The sequence below is a fragment of the Schistocerca cancellata genome, chromosome 5, assembly GCF_023864275.1.
Source record: "Schistocerca cancellata isolate TAMUIC-IGC-003103 chromosome 5, iqSchCanc2.1, whole genome shotgun sequence".
In the NCBI taxonomy this organism is placed as follows: Eukaryota; Metazoa; Arthropoda; class Insecta; order Orthoptera; family Acrididae; genus Schistocerca; species Schistocerca cancellata.
Window position 1 is genome coordinate 590249162 of NC_064630.1, and position 24437 is coordinate 590273598.

Genomic DNA, 24437 nt, shown 5'->3' on the forward strand with positions numbered 1-24437 from the left:
CCGGAAGGGCATCTGAACCCAGATCCTCCCAAATATGAGTACAGTGTTTCAACCACTTCACTCAGATTCAAAAACTGAAATCTCAGTCATAAACAATACTACTGTGTGCAAAGTTAAGTGACCTGTAAGCCTAGAACTGAAACGACAGAAGTTGAACTAGAGATGATGCCTTGTAATGATAATTGTAACCATTAATATGCAGTGTTATGTACATTACTTACAACAGTTGATGTGTCCCCCTACAGATTATGTTTGCATTTGCTAAGCATCTGAAACTCATTGTGAAAACAATCTCTTCCCTATATTTGGATAAAATCACTTAATTTTTATTAACTTTTCCCCTTCATAACAAAAAAGAACTGTTTCCCTTCATTTACTTTGCTCTGTGTACTGATTCAAACATAATTTCAGCATGTATGCAATTCCCCTAAGGTGTGGTTTTTTTTTTTTTTTAATATACTTATAGTGAGCAAATCAGTTGCACATCTGCTTTCAACTCCGATACCAGAAAATGATAACATAAGATAAACATTTAATACTACCTGGCACATTCAAATAATATTGATGGTAGACAGCCAGTCCAGAAACCTTTCTTGTCAATACATTCTCTAAATACTAGACACATGGAACGTTGAAATTCTTCGTGAAACTATAAACAAAAAATGATGAGAAATAAGAGAACCAATGAAATGGGTTATGTTAATGCAAGTTCTTTTGTTGCCAAAATTAGGGTTTTTATATTTACCAACTGACATACATATAAAAAAACCAGGGTCAAGGTAGGTGACACCTAAACAAACACGGTTCAAACCGGCAGGCCTGTGGATGACATTATATATATATATAAAAAGAGTTAACACCAGAGTATACTAAAAAAATGTAAGAATGCACAGAAAATCCAACCTGTAAAGAAAAATAGTTATGGTTTATCTACAAATAGCACAGCATTAGTGCAAAAAGTCTGCAGAACGAAGCAAGAAACAAGGTTAGGTTTTAATGACAGTAATCACACACAAGATAATGACAATATAATGAAATAATATGGCAGTGAGTTCTCTCCATTAACAGTATGAAAAAGTACAGCTCTACAAAGAAATACTGATGACTAGTGAGAACTGTAATTGTTTACCATAACATACGACATTAGAACATATTCCAAATCCTATGGCAATAAACAGTCTAAACTACATGAACAGTTCTATCACAAACTGGGCATAGGTGATGGGAATGGTGAGCACGCAAAGATAAAGAAACTAGTGCTGAGATATAGCAATCACCTGCTTAATTGTAAACCGCAGACAACAGATGTGAACGCAGTAGGTTTTTCTGAGAGAGCACCGTGTGGATGTCCAACTACAGCTGTGACTGGCCAGTCAGCAGCAGCAGCTGTGAGCGTTCGCTGCGGATCATGATGGCACACGCAACGAGGCCCACCTGCCCCGTGGCTGGCAAGTACTACAGCATCTCCCGCCAAACCTTCCTCCTGGTCAGTACTTCACACAAGCTTCCGCTACTGGCACCGCAACCAATTCTGCCTGCGAGTCGTCAAGAAATGGAATCGTTTTCATTATCAATAACTGAGAACAACTGATGATATGTTAGCGCAGTAACAAAGTTTCCGATGGGATGTGTTACTTGTGACATTCTAATAGTACGTGCTTTATAATTTGATGTGCTTCCCATGGTGAGAAGAGCCCTACAAATTGAATAACACTGGCTAGTTGCAGTCAATACAATAACCTACAAATCTCTCAAATGTCGAGAAAGTAAACAAAAATCTGCCATCCACTGTGATGATTTTGAATAGTGATCCTACGACAAATAAACTGAAATGAGGAAAAATAGAATTACCAACATTCAGCTAACATTCACAACTGCAATGAATGATTTCTTGGATAAGAGGTATGCAATAGGTAACAATGACTCAAGTTATACTATTTCTTTTTGAGGTCTGACTAACTCAATGACTCAGTGAATTTTGTATTTTTTGAAGGATGTTTTATGCAAGTAATTTTCTTGTTTTTGTCAGTAACTGACTAGTTTTTAATATATTCACTTGAGAAACTGTTGACAACCTTAAATATTACAATTAAAAAGAATTGGAAATCACACAATTATATTCATGAATAAATTAACAAAATTCAGCTTTCCCTACTATCTTTCTATATGACTGGCTAGGCATTTTCATTATCTCATATATTATTTATCAAATTCAGCAAGGGTTTTCTGAAAGAAAATAATGACATTCTGTAGTCTCAAGAATGTGCTCTTAAAGTAAGCATCTATTTAATACATTGAAACTTTTTTGGGTCAGCAACAAGACAATATGAAATTACCATAGAATGCACAATTTTCAATGGGAAAGGAGTCATTAACACAATGGGACTGACACACATAACCTTCTAAACAAGACTAACACTACTTGTGTGTAAACTCTGAACTAAGACAAACAACCTCAAATAAGGAGAAAAAAAAAAAAAAAATTCTGATCAAGCTATGATTACCTTCTTATTTTCAGAAGAATCCATCAATATCTTCCTAACTTATCTTATTTTCAACAACTCGCCAATAACTTCCTATTTACTTCAAATTTAGTGGCAACCATGAAAACGAATTTCTCAGTAAAAATGGAAATATAAATCTTTTAATTATTATTACAAGCAAACAGAAAATAATACAATTAAAAACCAGCTATTACATCAACAATTCAAAGGAGCTGGTAACCCAAGTTACATGTCAGGTAGATCTGTTGAGCCTATTTATTTAAAAGAGCGCATATTCTGTTGTACAAAGGAGAAAATACTGAACGACAAACAGCTGACAGAACCTATACAGTAACACAGCCCAGCACACACGTGCAGTGTCCTGTAGACCAACAAAATGATCGTATGAATGTTATGATCCACATTCCATCATGGATTCTGTAACAACAATGGCCCTTAAATTACAAAGAACTGAAAAAAGCAATTTAATCAGTAAAATGTTCTTTGACACACAGAATGCAAAAGTGTACTGCAGAGATGAAAATAACAACACAAAACACAAAGCCAACAATTGTGAAAACAACATAGGTGATCAGGTGAGTGCTATTTCCAGCATTTTAACAAATGTTTATGTCTCTCAGAGAATGCAGTGAGTTGTTATACAATGTGCGAAGGAGCAATGGAAATGGAAATGCAAATGGAATATAGCTGGCATAAGTGATCCAGAAATCTATTTCTACTTACAGCATCCACAGTACTTGGTTTGTGCATGGCACAGAAGCAAATAATAAGTTTACTTTATTACGTGTTTCTGTGAGGGGAAGAATGGCAATTAGTTTATGACTTGCATATTCCTTTTAGTATCTTCATTTGTTTTTATATTAGAAAGATAGAGGATCATATATAACTTTCACCAGTAAATAAGTTTTAGGATTGTGGCCACTATGAGAATGTAACGGAAATGTTGAAAAGTGGTGGAAGCTGCATTGCTAACTTTGTATGATCACTGCAAACTATGCTGGTGGTGCAGTGGTGGGTAGTGTGCTATTGTTGACGTGTAACTTGTGCACATATGAGGAGAACTAAACATAAAGGCTACATCAATTTTCAATAGTCAGATCCTAATGAAGAATCAACCTGAAAATGAGGTTACGGTCCTACACAAAGAAATAAATTGACTGAAACCTTTGATACAATCTCTCGTAGACCTGTCTGGTAAGACAAAATGTTAAAGTCTGCATTCAAACATGCAGTCATCCTACCACACCATCATTAAACTGACACACAGTCTCATAAGCAGATGTAATAGAAGCCAGGTCACCCAGTATTAAGACTACACAAAGCGAACAAGCCAGCACCCTTGAAAGAAATCTGATTAGATTTTGCCTGAATCGCCTCTTTACCTGCTCCAAAGTAAAATGGAAGTAACTAACAGTCTTATTTATACTTATTATCTGTTTGAGCTAAAATTTTAATGCTGAAGTTGCCCAATGAGAGCTTCACAATCAGGCACCAAGCTGCAACTGATAGTACCTGGCTGACAATGCACAGATTTGGAGCAATTTAGCAGGAAAAGTTGCATGTGGCACATGACCAGTAGGCTAGCACTATAATTCTTATCATTAATAACCATAAATATGTTTGAGGCATTGCCTAATTCTGATGATGAGAAAGAGCCAGCTGTCCCTGCCACTTCTCCTCAAGCAGCTGCCCCTCCTTTGGCAAAGGCACAGAGATAAAGAAAGACATTTCTCGATATAGGCAACTCAAACACAATGTGTACGGTGGAAATAAATAGAAAAAATAGGCCAAGTGAGGTCCAAATTGAATCCAACTGTGAACCAGGTGAATAACCAACAGTGGTGGAGTTGTGATTAATCACTTGTTCCTATTTGCTGATAGATTCAGACATACAAACTGTAGTCATTCAAAGATAGCCTAAATTCAATATCATGGAAATGACGGTACAGTATTAGTAGAGACTAACCTTAATTTACCTTGCATTTGATAGGAACATTATACTTATGTTACAGGGGAAATGAAAAAGAATACTAAGATGCAATAATGAACAAATCAGACAATTGCCTCAAAACAACTACCATCACAGCCTCACCACGTTGTAAACGTTCTTGATATTCTTGACAATATTGTCATACAGGAATTAGTAACTATAATACTGTTACAGTGATGATGGTTACTAAAGGTAGAAATATAGGACAGTATTTGTGGTTTGGCATACATAAAAGATAACCAGTCACAACCAATCTGAAATATGAACAATAAAAACAGTTTTAATCAAACACAGACGAGTTTTGTTAATGTGCACACATATAATTAACCACATTCAACATAAATATGTAATGCAATAAGTTACGTAATGAAAAACGTTGGTTCGATGGTACTATAGCACGATTAAAATTACTTGATGGTTGACATTACATGTGCTGGAGGGAGTTTCCTCCAGGATGCTCAACTTCATGCCTGAACTTTTAACTGCTGCCAAACTGCCACAGCAATTGGTCATTTCACGTTCAGTTCCTTGATTGGCTTTCTTTCTTGACATGTTTGGTTCCTGAATCCTGGGTCTGGCAATTTTTATTACATCACACATGATAACCACAACAAAACCAACATAGAAACACAACGAAGCCAACTAAACACACACATTTCATACCCAGCATTAACTGTAACCACAATAAAAACAACAAAGACACACAACAAAACTAACTAAACATACACATTTCATACCCAGCATTAACTGTATGCAACTGAATCCTTCCGAAGAAGACCTGATTCAGTGTGACATATTCAATTATCATCATCACAAAGGTCAGCTTACATTAGATAAGTTTCGCACAAAATTGTGTGAAGCCAAATTATTGAAGGCTCCAATCCATCACTGCAACTGTATCATTAAAGTCACAAATATAGGAATCTAACACAGTGTAGTTGCATAGTGATGTACAAGAAGGTCGTTGGTTCGAATCTTGTCAACTGCAAACTAATTTTTGTTTATTATTTTTATTCAGTTTATTCATTTAAGTGTAATTTTTTAAAATTTCTTTTACTTTGCCGTGCCATTTTCATCAATGTATTGGCGTTTTTAGTTGCTCTTATTTATTTTCCTATCATTCTTCTTTCATTTGGAATCTGAATCTATCACTGATAATCTGCAAACAAAGGCCTACCAGGACTGCTCACCAGTTGGTAACATGGCAGCTCCTGTAGCCAGTGCAAGGACAGTTCAGGTGAACAGTGATAGCAAGAAATTACAGTTTGCTTTTTGCAGTGAAATTGAAATTTCCTTTGGTTTGCTTGTAGATGTTAGCTTTAATTGTTGTGAACAAAGTGACTGAGATTTTCGTTCTGTCTGAGAATGTTGGCCGCCATTTCCTCACATTGTACACCACACAGCTGTACTTGGATACATGAGTTTAAATTCAGGGGCACAAAATGCATTGTCTGCAGAAGTTCAGTCATTGATTTTTAAGATCAGCTGCTGACAGAGCACCTTGCATTTCCGTTATATTAAGACAGCTGCTACCAACTGCATTACTTATTAACAACATTTGTTAAGTGACCCACCATGTTTGTGTGTCACCTGTAACTGAGCCGCACCTGGCAACATTGTAGTGGCAAATAACAGATGTCAAATGTCAAGTAATTTTAATTGGACTATAGTCAGATAATTTCCCACATACTGATATTATTGAAATTTTGCTACGAAAGACAATGTAGAGAAACTGATGTGAGAAAACTTAAGGGCAACTTAAGCACCTATGAGGAGAACTATACATAAAGGCTACATCAATTTTCATAGTCAGATCCTAATGAAAGATCAACTTGAAAACGAAGTTCCGGTCATACACGAAGACAATAAACAGACCGAAACCTTTGATAGTCTCTCACAGCTCAGCCTGGTAAAGCAAAATGTTAAATTCTGCATTCAAACATGCATTAATATGTGACAGTCCTGCTATCATGCCATTATTAAATTGCCACATAGTCTCACAAGCAGATGTTACTGAATCCAGATCATCAAGTATTAGGATCACACAAAGTGAACAAGCCAGCAACCTTGAAAGAATCCTGATTAGTTTTGCCTAAGTTGCTTCTGTCACTGTTCCAAATTAAAATGGAAGCAACCAACAGTCTTATTTATATTTATCCTCTGAGGTAAAATTTTAGTTTCGTTAACTATGCAACAACTCGTGAGCTTTAAAATGTCCACCTGGTTACAGTATTAGTCTAATATATTAAATTCACATGTCTAGAGCCAAAGAGACAATTTTGCAAATCAGAATTGTTATTAACCTGATTAAGGAATTTATTTTACAGATCTGGAGCAGAAACTGCACTTATTCGTGCATTTGGGGAAGGACAATGCTTATAGAACACAAAAAGCGAAGCAGCAAAAATTTCTGTATTTGTAAAAGGTAAGTAACGTAACATGTAATTTGTCTTATCAGAAACATATGAAAGGTCAGGATCTGCTGTGTGTGAATAAATGAGTCACAATTTTTATGTATCTTTTCCATAGCACTATTTGCTACATAAAACTCAAATCTAGTTTGAAAATGCTGCAATTCCTAGAAGTGTACAGCCAAATATGAAGATAACTATCACCAGTTTTAGCAAGTAACAGTAGTGTTAGCTCACTGGTATGTCAAATGTACCTTGCTCTTTAATGAACATAGTCAAATAAGAAAAAAAAGAATATAATTAGGTGCAGACCAATTAATAGTTTCAAGAAGGATGCTAACTTGTAAGATAATAAATATAGAACTTAAAGTCTCCCTGAAGTTTACTGTCTGGCCTATAACAATACAATGCCAAAATACTGAAACATCATACAATTTTTTTTTAAATTTCAAATAAGCAAACAGCACTTTTTATTTCAAATAAGCAAATAGCAACCACACACTGACAACGTAAAAATACCAAGGACACCAATACTTCAAGTTATGTAAGAATTACATTTCCACAAAGATTTATATGGCAAAGCACTAAAACCACAGCTACCTTGTTTATTTACGGATATCCTATCAATGAGAAAGTTTGTGTAAGGAAATGGGGAATAGCTACAATTTAACAAGTCATCTATAGCTGCCAAAAGCCAATCAGGTAAGATTTAACTATTCAGGCCATATCCGCTGCCATTTGCCAACCTCTTCGGCTGCCACCTAGATGGCTCTGCTAGGCTGCCACCTAGATGGCTCTGCTATATCTCCATAAGGAAGAAGGGATACTGTATACACAACCACTCGCTGACCACCTCAGCAACCAAACATACATCCACAACTAGCATGTGGCCAAGCTTCAAGTGCTGTCTGCCGCAACAATCCAAAGTGCTTACAAGCTGAACACCATCTGTGCTTGCCTCCCAAGTTAATAAACTTTCTGGACAACAACCACATGGGGACAACGTGTTGTACTTGGAATCTTTAGCAGCCGGTACAAGATGTGCCATGCCTGTTACGTCACTAGCACAGAGTGCATCCACGACTATGGTGATAAAACTGTGGGCACTATTTTACTGACCACACTCGCAGTTCCTAAATCAAGAGCCACTCTGGGAAGCAACTATCACCCAGCAGTTCAACACCAACCTTGTACCGAGTTGTAGCAAAAACGCTAGCCTGCGAACAGCTGTCTACAAAGCAACTGGGAGCCGTCTTCTCACCACCGTTTAGCTGAGTTGGCTTCTACAATGGAGCATCTCAGACAGGTACCACGGCTAACTAGTGTTCTCGTATTCGGAGACTGTTATTCTACAATTCTGCCTTCAGAATTAGACTTTCTGCTACTTTTCCGTGAACTGGTTATTCATTAAGACTTTTGTATGCAATCCTTATTATTATTACTATTATTATTATTTCAGAACTGAGAAGTGTACATTTATGTCAGTGTTCACAAAATTGTTGTCATTCGTCTACCTGAGAGTGAATCTTTCATGCCAAACTCGGCAATGATTGCTACAGTTGACAATAAGAATAAGGTACATATTAACTGCATCCGGTCTTGTTCGCCACCTGGTGTACATTATCCTCCAGTGGCACCTGACGCAGCTCTGCATGTTAAAACCATGGCTGGCTCTTCTCCTGTGGGTGGCTCTGCCCACACATCAGTTGGTGAAGAGGCTACAGTTCCATTCCCGCAGCGCTGGACCTCATCTGTCACCCAGCTATTGCTCTGCTTTGGCTGTGCCTGATGCTGCCAATCTGTGTCTTTGCCTGGAACGATGTAGCCATGGTCGGCATCCCTTGTGGGGATGACGCACTGGAACAGCACTGGCACTGAGTCCCATGTTTGCAATGTTTCCTTTTCAGCCACATTTGTACAGACCTTCTCCCATTCCCCAGTTTAACAGTGTTTCTCAGTGTGCTTTGTCATGCAACCTGCACCAACATTACTGACCCACATACCACTAGACATCAATGTGGCACCACAGGTGTCTAGATTTCGGTGTAAATTCTAGAACCACTCGGCCTTCTACCGTCTCGAACACATGATATTTTAGATATGAGTGTGAGAGAGTGGAATCCTACCTACTGCACGTCACGTCTGTGTGTGCAGGTCTAAATTCAGTAGCAGGAAGAATGTAGACGCGGTGGTCGAAGGGCACCGACAAGTACCTGTCGGGTAGTCCATGGATGTTTAGTGTGTGCATACGAGAGGACCATGGAGTATTTATGTAACACTGTGATAATAGTATCAGTGGCTATTATTAGTGCATTGCTATTCATGGTTTTTAAGCCAACTAATTTGTAAATATGATTAACTTTGTTTCTGACGTGATACAATATGAGTGACTTATGAGAAATGAGAATTTTGTTCTGTATGAAGTTCTAATATATCGTTAGTTGATGAAAAGGAACCTTTGAGTATCTACTTATTTCACAAGTTGAGAGAGAATTTTCAATATTCCTTAACTAGCATCATCCTTCGGAGAAGGAGTTCGTAGAGATTCCAGCAGCCGCCTAACTAGCGAAGAAGATCAACTGCGCACACCCAAGTAAGTCAACTCATATAAAGGAGGTGGGAAGGTTGCATACATACACTTCACACTCTTTTGTCGTCCACACCGTTAGAATGTGGTGACCGGTATGGAAGGACCGGAGAAAAAAGGAATTTTGAGACAAAAACAAGAGAAAAAGATATCAAGTGTTGCCATAGCAACCGTACATAACCATTTTAAGAAATTGGATTCTGCCCAAATACCGGATGGAGAGAATTTGTGAATGCAAAAAAAAGGGAAGACATGAGAGAGTCACAAGGTTAAAAACTGGAGAGAAAATCTTGACGTATTACACCAAGAAAAGACACGCCTAGAATGATTTGACTAAGTAAGATCCAGTGCGGGGAGCATACAGTTCACGCACAAATCACAGGGACACAGACGCGGACAGCAACGTCCAACGCCACCGGCACCAGTTGCTGTTCACCGGAGCTGACCTGCCTCCACATCCGCTCACAGACGCGCCGCAAATTCTACACCGGGTGAGCATAAAACAGAACTTTATTGTTTTTGTACAAAGTGATACAAACTGTTGAGTGAACTTTAGCAGTGCGGTTATTATACTTAAAGTTAATTTTTAAATGCTCACAAGGTTTAAAGCTTGTAAAAGTATGGATAACATACAGCAAGTTGGGGAAACTTTAGAACCAGCCATGGTTATGAAAGTTACCATAGAAGTGCCTGACTGGTCCGAGTTGGTAAATCTAACTAAAGCTCAGAGTATACAATTTAAAGGGACTCTGAGAAATAGGCTCAGTAAACTCTCGATTAGATGCCCAGAGTGAAGCTTTAAGTACTCGATTAAATGCTCAATTGAAGGCTCAGAGCGAAATTTTAGATTTGTTAAATGCCACGGTCGATTCATAAAGTAAAGAATTTAGTAATCTATGTGAAGGATTGGGTGCTATGAAGACTGAATTCGATGCATTAAATAATAAAGCAGATAATATAGAAATAGATTTAAAGAATGAACTGACTAGTTCCTTGACCAGTCACGTATATCAAATGTTTACTGACCTTAGTCAGAAACAAAATGACAATTTCCTAGATCTAATGAAAAAGTTGGAATTTGACACTGAAGACAGATGTAATATGTAGAATCCAAAATCAATTAAAATTTAGGGTCCTTTGAAAACGTATGTAATGTTAAAGCATGGATTGAATACTTTTAAGAGAGAATGCAGATAAGCTGAACGAATTAATGCCTGTCATTCCCCATCGCAAATTACAGGTTTAAGTACACGAGTAGACAATGTGGAAAGAAGCTTCAAAGAGAAAATGGCAAGCTCTGATATCATAAATGTAAGTAGTCTAGAGGAACAAGATGAAGAAATTATAGACCAGAAAGTCACTGAGAGAATAACATTCGGGAATGTATCGCCTACTGCTTCTTCAGAACTTACTGACACCTGGGAGGGCATAGATGACCTGTGAAGAGAAGTCAAGCTTATCCAGGACAAAGTAGAAAAACGGGTAATGTCACCTAATGTTGTGTTAACTAGCGAAGTAGTTACTGATTTGCAATGGGGAGCTAATTTGGGGTTATCGAGACAATTCCCTAATTTCAAGCCCGATGGAGGTGTACATCCGACACATTTCTTGAAAAAGTTTAACCCAGCTTTACCAAAAAATTGGGAACATTCTAAAAAGATTGAATTTGTTGTGGGTTATCTTTTAGGGGAAGTCGCAGAATGGGGGACTGTAAATACTGAGTACTTTTCTTCTTGGGCAGATTTCCAAAAGAAATTTAAAGAGAATATTGGTCTGCAAGAGCTCAGGAAAAATTAATGTCTGATCTTTGGGACCCAAAATATTACGACTAACAGAACACAAAATGGGATGTGATATCTCGTTTTAGTAACCAGCCAATAATTAGAAGTAATGAGGAAAACGTAGTTCGATCTGGATCCAGGGCTGGGGCCCAGGTTGTGGAGATACATTATGAGGCCATGCTCCACTTAAGTACGTTAACTTTACCCACAAAATACCCACAAAGGAATGGTTGCTGCTTGAGGAACACAGCTTAGCTACCAATATCACACAACCTGTAATAGCAGGAACCATGGAAGATTCCGAGGTTAACATATTTATAGATTCAGGCACTGAGGTATCACTCATCTCCAACACATTCTTTATTCCATTACAGACTATGCAGCACTTACCGCTATTGCCAGTTACTGGAGTTTACGTTACTGGAGTTTACATAGTCAGAATAACCGGAACAAAAAGTAAAAGATGTGAAATTGTATGTCCCTCCAGGGACGCTAACATTCTGTGTTAACGAGCGGAGTGACGACCGTTGGATCCCGAGTTGTTTTTGGTGTTTCTTCCAAAATAGTTTTCCTGCACCGAATTCCTTTAAGATATTAAACTATTCTGTCATCTATTCCTAAAATCTATCCCATAATTTTAGTACTTAGAAAACCGAATACGACAATCAAGTAGAAAACTATCCATGTGAATCACAAAACGAAAGTGGTATCAGCATGAAATTAAAATGAATGGAATATTATGTTTGTAGAAAATATAATATTGTGCGATTAGCTGAACAACTAATATACCATAGTGTATAGATTTTCTATTTTGTATAGAGTATTTTAAACCTTTTGTTAGATGTGACATAAATGGAACGGTTTGTATAGGTTTTTAAAGGGGAGGGTGTTGTAAATAAAAGTATGGTTTACAAGAGCAAATAAATTATGGCTAACACAAGACACACATCACACCTTTCAGACAAGCCTCGCAAACAAGTGTGCCTGATTCTTCACCATTTGCCGTTTCCATAGGGTTGCTAAGATTTCCCTCAGGGACCTAAAGGGTGAAGATGGGAATGTGCGTTCTGTAGGAGACGGTTTAACACCCTCCGGTGTTTCAATCAAGTACCTGCAAGGTAGGGATCCTGGGGAAAAGGGGTGGGAAGGGTTTCCTGTCTTTGGGGCTATCTTCTTTCTTTTCTTCAATCTTCGCAACCACACCTCCCCCCCCCCCCCCCCTCTTACTTCTCATTTGAGGACCTATCTATTTTTTCCCTCTTTCCATATTCACTAATTTCTATCGCTGAAGCCCTTCCTGGTTTCCATAGTTTCTAATAACCTGCATCTTATCTTTAGATAAGAAAGCCGAATAATCAGACTAGATGAACACACGCATACACACAAGAATACCCTTATACACAAACACTGAAATTACGGACTAGAAACCTGTCATGATGTGAGAACTACCAAGTGCTGTAGGGGGAAAGATGTGTGTATATCTGGAAATGTGCACATATTTTTATGACATTTCTACATAGTTTCTACTTCCCCCCACCCCCCCCCCCCCCCAAAAAAAAACTGGAAATCCCATGTTGCCCAGGAGAGGCATCACTCCCATGTAGACACCCGTTGGCACAGCATTTTTCAGCACTGCATGGGCACCAAAGAAACTCTCCCCACGACAGGAAGGGGGCAGAATGCAGGTTCCGCAACCAACAAGATATCAATTGAAGACATAAAGTCTGTAAATGAGTCCGCAATCATGTAAATGTAAATACTGGGTAAGCGACCAGGTTCAATTAGCTAAGACTAAATCCATACAAGTATTACTGATGCTTCCTCAATATTTATATTTACAACAAATCTGAAGATAGCGGTAAGCCGAAACCGGTAATAAAGTGTGAGGAAATCTGTGTGATCAAGACGGACTTGTGAAAATAAAAGTGCCAACAACAAGATGGCTTTGCCACATCTTTTTCCTGAAGGGGGAACATGATGTAGGTTCTTCAGCCCCCCTCCCTCCTCCCCCGACACACACACACACACACACACACACACACACACACACACACACACACAGAGAGAGAGAGAGAGAGAGAGAGAGAGAGAGAGAGAGAGAGCGCTTGGCAAAGCTTCGGCCCCAGGAGCCAGCCCAAATGCCTGTTCTAGATGGCAAAAACACTAGCTGATTTGCTGTCCACGGAATCTGGCAGCCACCACAAGAGGATGGTGACGCGCAACCCGTACAGCACATCCACGACTGCAGCGCTGGGCACTATTTTACCTCTGCAAGTTCACATGTTTGCAAGCAGGTTGTGCCCTATCTATGTGCTGCGACAGTATTTATGCCGAAGCACAACCACTGAATGGCACTCCACCTTGGTAGTACACTCTCGCTTTATGCCAACCACACCAGTGGTTCGTCTATTCTGGGAGGTGTCCATCACCCTGCAGTCTCACACCAACCTTGGAGAGAGTCGTAGCCAGCATGTCAACAGGAGACAGCCACCCACAAAGCAATTGGCTGCATCAGCCTTCTCAGTGTCACGGCACAGAGTTGTTGCTACGATATGGCACCCTGGAGAGGAAACACAGTTAACTAGTGTGCTTGGACTCACAGTGGTCCTTCAAAATTAGCCTGTCAGGTACTATTCCTTGAACTGGTTATTCATCAAGAACTTTTGTGTTCCATCCTTATTATTGTTCCAGGACTGAGAAGTGTACATTTATGTCACTATTAATAAATTTGTTGTTGTTTGTATGCCTGGGCATGAATCTTCTCAGATTGAACTCCGCACTGGTCACTACAGTTCTTATAATCACAGAAAGTTTAGATGAAATCAAGGCACAATTACACATCCATAAGAAGCAAACAGCAAAAAATTTAGCTAGAGCTATTTCCACAAAACACTGCTTGGAATCTTGTGCATGTTCTGAAACAAGACAACCCTTTATAGCTACCGGGTATAATTAGAGAACACAATATAACACAAAGTCACCAGAATTCTGTCCACGACTACCTACAAGGCCATACATAACTTCCGTGAATGTCTTAATAGTGTTCATCAATAACGACTACCACTTGCAAGATTAACTTTGTAAGTGGAAGAAACATTTAAAATGGAAAATGAGTGCAAGTGAACACAGATTCACCCCCCCCCCTCCCCCCAACACACACACATATATACACGAAAGCACAATAAGTGATAAATTACACAAAAAGTCCTGTGACCTATTGGTGATGACTAGGGCCTGGGTTTTAATTACCTAAAAAACAGTGAAATATGCAAGCATTTATGACCTAAAACTTACATAAATATGACCTTAATAGAAGTTTATTTCAAGCATTCTTGTTTGTTTATTTAATTTTTTATTCACCATAAAGTAATACAAAATTCACTTCTCAAAATATTTAAGTATAGTTCTTTCTTTCTATAGGGTTTGTGGCTAATTTGCACCTATTTTTTGAATGTCTGAATGTTTCATTTTCTAAACACAAAGTACAGTGAAAAGATCACTATCAAAACAGTAAAACAATGTTTTTATTTCTACATAGTATTTAAAGTGTTTCACATTATTTAATACCATATGTCAATCTTCAGTATCTGCAAAGTTGCACCAGATCACAAGGTGCATTTTCAGATTTTCCATTGTCAAAGATCTATGGTTGTCGCTGAGGATGTAGTTTTGTACCTGGAAAAGCTCCTCTCCACTTCACAAGACGTCACTGGAGCGTATTTGAAGGCAACCAGGTTGCGCAATACTCAGGGCCTCACATAGCTGAGTGACAACAGCTTCCAGTCGTTTGATGGCTTTTGATATCACTGAAAAATTGGAGTTGACGTATGCCAAGTTTCGAGACAATGTATTTGTAAACACTTCTTTCACAATTGTGATAGCACTTGATTCATTGCTATCAAGCTCACAGAAGATTGTCTTTATTTGGGTGTAGTTGGGGCAGTAATACTCAGCAGCATTAAGCCAAGAACCCCATCGTGTAAGGACAGGTTTAGGTGGGAGGGGCGTTGAAGGCGCTTGTTCCTTGAATTTCTGCACCCATAGCAGAACCTTCACATAGAGTTTCTTGCCACAGAAAATTAATTTATACATGTCAGGGTAATTTGATTGCACCTCTTTGGCAACTCTGTGCAAGGTAAGTGGCGTAAACCAAACTGGCGTAGAGAATCTAAAGCCCTTTGGCTGCTTTAGCCATATATGAAGAACCATCTGTTATAAGCAGCAAAACGTTGTCTCTTTTCACACCATTCGGCCACAGTAGCTTCAGAGTTGTCAAACAAAATAGCAATTGTTGAATTGTTTACTCTATCAAGAGCTTCACACGTTAGTAGGAACATATCTCCAGGGCCATCAACTATAGAACACCAACAACATCATTTGCAATATATCGCCCACTAATACCCGTTGTTTCATCGATCGACAGCCAGATCTTTTGCTCAGCAATAGTAATTCGTATTTTGTTGAGCACATCATTGTAGCATACGGATAAATAGTTCTTTCTCAGTGTAGATTCATCTGGAACTTGATGTGTTGTATACATCTCCAAGAACTGTCTGAGGTGTGGACTCTTCAGCTTTTCCAATGGGGTACCATCATCTCACACAAATCCTTGCAAAATGATTGCACGGTTGACGATTGACCTGTCTGTTCAAATAACAGCGTTTGCCTGCTGTTATTTTCAGCACTTCGTTACACACAGCTGCTGTGTTTAGCGGTATTACAGTGTTGTTGCACATTAAAGTGCTTTTCTGCACTAACTTTAACTTCACACAGTTTACAAAGTAATATTTTCCCATCAGTACTAAAGAACTTCTCTCCAAATTCTCGGACATATCCTCACAACTTCACGCTGTCGGAGCACTTTGCTTTAGGCATGTTGAACAAGGCAAAGGCTGTATTCAAATTGGTTACTGGGAACACCTGCGTGACTGCGATGATTATTACGGCAGAAGCCGCCTTTGTTGGCTCTGAGAGCATATTGTCGACTCTGCGCAACAATGTTTTATGTTCGCGAAATGACTGTTGTGGTACACCGATTTTCTGCTACAGTCCTGAGAAATAAAGCTGTGTACTAATTTATCTGTTTATCTTTCATAATAGCACGTTAAATATTGTCTTGTGAGCAACATGTTCATTTTCTTATTCGTGTGTCCCGCAAGATACGAGAAAAACGATGTATGCATTTTTGGCAAAAGTTGATGGAAATATGACCTATTATATTAAAAGTTAGCCGCAATATGACCTATTACTAAAATTTGTTGAAATATGACTTTATATGACTACGTTTTATGACGCTAAAATGCCTACATTTGTGTATAAATTGTTCTAAAATTCACCCTATAGTTCAGAAAAAAATATGACTTGTCATTAAAATCCGGGCCCTAGTGATGACATCCCAAACCATCTTGGTAAACAACCACAAAGTCATATAATGTATTTAAAAAGATGATGGAACAGTAGCAGTTGCTGACCATAATATAAAATATACTTCATATTTAACATCCAAACACGAAAAACAGCATCCTATGGACGTTATAAATATTGTACGAAAGGAGAGAGGGTTAATATTCATTTACAGGAAAATGGGTGGACAACATACAAATTTTAATATTTTACTCTGTGGTACACAATCCACTTAGAAATACTGGCACTCACTCTTTTGTTTATTTTTGAGAAACAGATTTTATGTCCACACAATAGCCCTAGTTTAAATTGAAACTACTTAAACTACATCATTATAATAAATTTTCAATGTACATTTTTCTAAGGCGAACTTCGCTTTTATAATATTACTTTTTCCCAAGCTAACGGGTGTCAGACTCAGGTGCAAATAAAATGACAGCTTTATCAACCTACGTATCTTGCAAGACGCAATGATAATGCAAATTCCTGAAGAAAATTTTTTGGGGGTGAGTTCTGCCAGAAGTAAATATGATCTGGCAGGGCTGGGATTTGATGCCCGATTCCAACATCACCACCATGAAGGCAACAACCACCCTAAGTTCACACCCTGAAAGCAATAGATTAAGCCACTTGAGACTCCCTCGAGAGAGTACAGCCACTGCCACTGTTATGCCAGTTGACTCCTGAGAGTGTTGTGGAGTGAACTGAGTTGGAGAGACACCTACCAATGAAAACTCTTCCACAGTCTATCTTTGTTAGTTGTCTCTCACAGACAATCACTATCTGAATTGACAAGTCACTTTCTGATTCAATATCTTTATTCATCGAATATGCAAATTATTTTCATTAGTAAGACTACACTTACGTAAAATAAGTTTTTAAGGCAGTGACAGGTTGAGAAAACAAAATCAAATCTGATACCTTTGTAATTATGAGAACAGCCACATTCTAAAAAGAAGGTGCACAAGCGGTCAACTGACTCCTGCCACTTTTGTAGGTATGGTTCAAGAAATTTTTATGAAATTGTGAAAATTCTTCAAACTGCAGTAAGTATGTTATTGTCCGAAGTAAAGAAACGAGGAAAAGTCACAAAGGTTGGTGAAAGCTGTTAAGAACTGAATTCAATATTGTTTCACTGTTCTAATGTTAAGATACTGCAGTTCTTCTTACACCTACATAAATTACGAAAAACTCTTCGCTAAACAGTATATGGCCAATTTTCATAGTAATATTAACTACAGAGAAATTGGGACCAAGTTCACTTTTTCAAAGAGAAATATAGTAACTACTATTGCTAGTAAGAGATATAGTAATTACTATTGCTAGTATCGTAGTCGTAAAAGAGTCTAACTGAAAAAATTTCACTCTGCAAATCCAATTACTAGTTTCGGAGCAATGACACTATTTACAAATTGGGGGTTTATCTGTTTTGAACATGAAACTACCTCCTGTCTTACATAGAAGTCCAGGCTGCTATGCAGAACTATCACCTCAGGCTAATGGGTCACTCCCACTTAACACAGCTGAAACAGTCTACTTACATAAGCAGAAAAGGGGAGCAAAAGTTTCATTTAAAACTGATACCAATCATAATTGGCTACATGTGATTGGACTGCCACACAAACTGGAAGGCAAATGTTGTGGCGTCTATGGATGATTCACCAGTTAACTATTGTAACAGTTCTGCTCTTGTTTCTGCCAGATATTGAATATATTTCTAAAAATGGAAATTGAGCTGTAAAAATTGTTAAATAAATGTGGTGGCCACAGGGCTGCCCACTATATAGTTCGATCACCACACTTCCGTCTATGTTTAGCAGTGCACGAATGGTCCCTGCCTCACCTACAAAGTTGTTAATAAACAGATGAGGCAAGGCACTGTACACTGTCGAGCCACCATCAGCTGCCACAGTATCCACAGTGCCAGCTTCGCCACTACATGACAATGTGAGTCGCAACATGTAGTGCTGCAATTGGTGTGCACTATTTTACGTCTGCATGGTAACATGCTCATGTGGCAATGCCCGTATCCTTCCTCGGACAGCTACATAGATCTGTGCTCTGCCCACAGGAGGTCAGAAACGTCCCTGACTGACAGATCAAGAACCACTTCAAACCTCTGCAACAGACCCCACCTTCCGTGACCACTGCCACTCCTGCTACCTGCCAAAATGTCGTGCCATATTTGCCATGAGCCACAGCTGCTGCTGCGCTTCCAACAGTCACTCACGAGGCACTGCTTTGCCATGGTTACCAGCAGCTGCCTATGAGCTTCTCACCTTGTAGGACACTGCCAAACATTCTTCCCTATTCCTTGAAATACTGCCCTGGATAGACAGTTTTCATTTATCAAGTTGTGAAGATATTCTCTCAGAAGTATACGTTATTTAGTTACTGTAATAAAAATTGTACTGGAAAAGCATGTTTCATCACTCCTGGTGTATTTTACAGCTTTCGTTTCTACAGGGCTGTGGTTGTTTTCTGTTCTTATGGTTGCCACAGACATTGGTGACAAGGTAAAAGCACTAGTGTTTTGGTCTTCCAATCTGTTTTAGTGTTCCTGGTTATGTATTAGTTCATTTTGCTAGAGCAGGCATTTTGTTTTTTAGGTTGAGTGGTTCGGAACTCAGTGATTTTTGCTTACGTACTAGTTCGTTCTAAAAGGGCAACATCTCATGCTTCTTGTGTTGCTTTAGTCCACAGGCAGTGATGTTCACCACATTCTGCGATCCCTACAGTATAGAAAGTTTTTCCGTCTATGCACATTTGTGAATCACATTTCTTAGTCATTGTCATATTTTCTGCATGGTTCACGTGGCATGTTCCTGTGATGTATAAACGTGCATTCTCTTGAGTGTTGCTCTTGGTCTCAGTTGCTTTCAGTATTTCAAGAATCAAGTTTCAGTTCATGGGCAGTATATTTTCATGTTACGTTTGAGTGTCATTTTCTATTATCATGTCTGTCTCATCGAAGGAGTTGTCACTGTCTCAACTCGTTTGGTTACAGTAGTGCAAATTAAGAAACTGATACAGAGCGTAACTCAGCACGCCGTTCCTGCATCTGCACCAACTTTTGTGTTTTCGATGGTCAGAAAGAGGACTGCAACTTGTACTGTCAACAGTTGGGAGTTGCACTTAACGGCCTTCGGCATACAAGGTACACAAGACAATGTCATTTTCTTGCCAGTGTGGGTGCAGAAATCTTTCGTTTGTATTGTCACTTTTTCCTAGACTCTCATCCAAAGGAAATAGAATATTGATTGTTAGTGGAGCGATTAATTACGTACTTTTCTTGTGTCAGCTGCCTCCGGCCAAACAATCAACATGCCCAATCTTTTGTTACTGTCGGACAGCATTTTTCAGAGTGTTCTAGTGAGCTCCTTCATGACCAGTGTACGAAGAGTGCATCCAAGTGTTTTATGTGTGCAAGCTGGTCCACTTTTAGTCAGGTTGTTTACAACGTTGTAGTACTGTGCAATGCTCCATGTTTTGTTCCCAGATATCTACTGCAGCAGCTCTGTCACTCTCAACCCAGCCCTTGCCTGAAAGTCATTGGATGCCAGCAACACTCTTGTCACCAGCATTGGTTCTGTCAGTGTCAGTGCTGGCAGAGTCAAAGCCAGCCCTAGTGTCATCGCCATGTCTGTCTGCAACACCATAGGTCCTGTCAGTTCATACGTCACTGGAGCAGTCCTGGCCAGCACTCATGTCGTTGAATGTCCTGTGGTCAGTCATCCGTCCGTCTGTCACCAGTCCTGTCGCAGCCTACCCTCCTGAAATCACCAGCCTTGTCAACGCTGACACCAGCTATTATGTCAGCATTCAATGCTGGCCCTGCTGCGACCACTCCTTTTGCTGCTGCCACTGGCCCAGTTGGTCTCGCTGGCATCGCCATGGCCACTCCAGTTGTTGCCGGGGCTGCTGCGAATTTCACAGTTCCAGCTGGTGCTGCCAATCGCATCGTGTGTTCTTCCGGGTCCAGTGTAACACCTTCTTGGGAGTTTCACTTCTTCTATTCTCGAGTACCAGATGTCATGGGTCCTCAAACACCCAGCAGTCTGGATCATTGTATCTTGCATTCTTGTTCAAATGTTCGTGCCATGTGTGGGGTACTTTTTTTGTATAATATTCTGCTTCTGTTCAATGCTTGTGGGATGCAAGGTTATGTTAAAGTTGTTAGACACATGTTCACCCTTTCTCAAGCACATGTTTACGTATCGGCTGATTGCATTGTTATTTCACTGCAGTACACAGCTACAAGCTGTGGTGCGGCTCCTCCCAAGTGCGCATCGCTTCTTTGAGCTGGTTGCACCATCTCTTTCTAAGGAGGGGGGTATGTGGCATATGCAGAGTTGCCCCCTGCACAATCCGAGCACCACACTTCCATCTATGTTTAGTGGTCCAAGTACTGCCACTATCTCACCCATGAAGTTGTTAGTAAATAGACAACGCACAGCAGGGTATACACTCGAGCTGCCAACAGCTGCCACAGTGTCTGGAGCACCAGCTTCGCCAATACATGGTGTGTATGTCGCAACATGCAGTGCTGCAATCAGTGGGCACTATTTTACATCCACACAGTAATGTGCTCATGTGGTAATGTGGCATATCCTTTCTTGGGCAACTACATAGATCTGTGCTCCACCCACACAAGGCCAGACACATCCCACATAAAGAACTGCTTCAAGTCTCCGTAATGGACACTGCTGAGCAGCGGTGACGCCTTTGCCACGAGCCACAGCTGTTGCTGCGCTTCCAACAGCCCCTCATAAAGCACTGCTTCATCGTGGTCACCAGTGGCTGCCTACAAGCTCCTCATTCAGTAGGACCCTGTCGAACTCTCTTCCCTGATCCTCAAGATATAGTCCAGAATAGACAGTTTTCAGTCATGAAACTGGGAAGATATTCTCTCTCAGAAGCGTACTTTATTTAGTTACTTGAAAAATGTGTTTCATCACACCTCAGCAGAGGATAGAACAATAACAGACCCACAAAATGTGTGTAAAAGCAAGACACACAATTACAATGCAAAATTACATCAGCAACAAAAATAAAATCAAAAGTATGTACTCAAAAACACTCCCTTGAAGTTCCATTTAGGTCATAAAATGTTTAAAATGCTCACTGTCAACTGCAATACAAGTTTTTAGTCGCTGGTGCATAAACTTCTGGACAGCCTGAACAAACTCCTTGCAGCGTCACCGTGCATGCTATAACAATGCGATATCTTAGATCATCTTGTTTAATTCTACCTCAGAGAAAAAAGTCCAGTGACATCAAATCACGCAAATGTGCAAGTCAACTTGATAATGCCTTTGTGTCATATTCAGTGATAAGGAAAGAGCTGGGTGAGCACTTTCCTAGCCACAAGCAGTGAGACAAATGTTCATCTTGCAGGTACTGCATACATCTATGTATTTGTTAAGTACTACTACCTATAACAGAGCCGGTAGCACTCAGTAAGTAATTGTGTGTATATTCGACCTGTTAAGGTTTGTTTGTAAAATAAGAACCAATCATGTAGTTTCCAATTATCCTGCCCAAAAATACACACACTTGACTGTGTCTGATGTTCAGCTGCCTCAGTCAGTGCGAGTTTTTAGTGGACCATTAATGTATAATTCTTAGATTGAGTTTTCCACAGTTTATAAAGGCAGCTTCATTGGTATCCGAGTTCTTTGAAGACAGAACCTACTGTCTCGATTTCTCATCAGAACCATGAGGCAAGATTCCATGGATTTTCTACAATCCCTTAGATTAATTTACTATCAATCCCTTAGATTAATTTACTATACTCTGTTAATCATAAGAATAAACCTGACATAAACAAACAGAAATGCGATGATTGGTCAGAAGCCATAGCGCACGTGTACACACACACACACACACACCCACACACACACACACACACACACACACACACACTGGGGTTGTTACACTTCTGGAAGTACGTTGCACTTATGTTTTAGATGTATTATTACTAAGTTATGTTAAATTAAACTTTAAGATATTGAAATGTATTAACAGCCATCAATGGTTTTCTTATCCAGGCTTTTGCTATGTAGTTTTTATTTCAAAAATTGTGCACAGTCACAACCTCTGCACAGTTGAGCTCAGATTGTCATGCTGTTAACACACAGTATAAAAATGGCTAAGGCTGCTTCCTGTTCCATAGTGAAACACGCATGTGGAACACGGTTAAAAAGTGCCAAGAAATAGATTGTTCTTAATGTTTCTCATAAATTTACAGACATAATCAGCTCTCAAGTTTTCCGAAGGGCTGCATTCAATGCAGTTGAGACACAAATACACACTGGACGTATGGCGTAATCAGCAGCGTACTAGACCGAAAACTTACCGCAATTCATGGTTCACTGGTTCAAATCTCGCCTGAGTCGTCTTCCCCCCCCCCCCCCCCCATTTGAAATACCCATATCTCGTAATTATTCATCATCATTTTAATGAATAATGCACATCATCTTGTTGCTAATTACATAATGCACATGAAATTCCTGTTTCATTTCAAATATAAATTCTTAATTATAGATATTTTATGAAAAACTGTTAATACAGGTTGCTTAAATTATGAAAACATAACAATTTAATTTTAAAGGCAAAAATGAAAAACCAAATACACTTTATTTGGACTACGTCCATCGTTTTATATCACAGATGTAGATAAGTGTCGTAGAAACAAGAAAAACAATCATTTTCACAGCATCAAGCTCACCATACAAATCCTGCATTTTTATATTAGCAACTGTACCATTACAATATGAACCCAACAGAACTGATCTGCAGCCACGTTATGGGATTTCGCCCAAGAAGTAACAAGACTGTTAAGCTGCAGATGTACTGGAACTGACACATGCTGCTTTTTCACGTGTCACTGCTGAACACTGGCGGGATGTCGAATGGCACACCATATGGTAAAAGAAAAGGAGATAATGTGGTGCCTGGTTGGCTTCATGGATTCTGTTGCTGATACGCTCGTTATCGACGTAGCAGATGGCACTTCCAGAACTGAAGTGTATTTCTCGGATTCGCATAAGGAAGGAGCTAAGAGACTATCTGATGACTGACTATAATTAATACCATCAGTGGCTACAGTATTCAACAGTACAGTGAAATCCCTGCAGTATGCTTTTGATCACACACAGCTTGCTCAGAAAAATTACCATGTGTTTAAGTTAGAAGTTTTCATCACTCTTTTGTTTGTAATTACAATATGATGTCAGGTGAGAATGAGAGCTTTCTGACTGGTCACCTAAGAAGCATGCAGTAGTGCTGGAGTTTGGCCGAATACTATTTCATTCTCTCTAAAAAATTTAATGACATTCGAAGCTATATTGTGTCTTAGCTCAATCTTTTTACGTCTGAACTGCAACTGCTCACATCATTACTGGTTAGTTCGACCACTGGCTTGTCAGTGCTGTCCAAGTTTATTACGCTAGTAAAACTGTAGTCCTGCATTAGTGCTCAGTCTACGTGTGTGTAACACAGCATAAAACATATCCTTATGATTGTACTTGACTGTAATAGTCACAGCTTGGCTTCTGCTCCACATGAAATGAAATCCAATGAGATTCAAGTAAACACAGAAGAATACATGATGTAATGTTACAATCAGGTTTACTCTGATGATGAATGGAGTATAGCAGATGGGAGCTGTTAGGTGTACAAGACTCAAAAAATGCTGGGCTGACTTATTCCAGAGAAACTTTCATTTCTGGAGCTAACTTGGATTATGAGCAATAGCTT

General features: G+C 39.3%; 1 protein-coding gene across 4 annotated transcripts in view; it reads right to left on the reverse strand.

Annotated features, from left to right (window-relative positions):
• LOC126189046 (bromodomain-containing protein 3-like) overlaps window positions 1-24437 on the reverse strand; it is a 108789-nt gene that overhangs the window by 45790 nt on the left and 38562 nt on the right. For 2 of the 4 annotated variants that reach the window (XM_049930900.1, XM_049930902.1), the window contains exon 3: window positions 1278-1535. The exons of the other annotated variants lie outside the window; for them this stretch is intronic. The gene's annotated coding sequence lies outside the window, so the exon portion shown is untranslated. The remainder of the gene's footprint in view (window positions 1-1277; window positions 1536-24437) is intronic. 4 annotated transcript variants of the gene reach the window in all.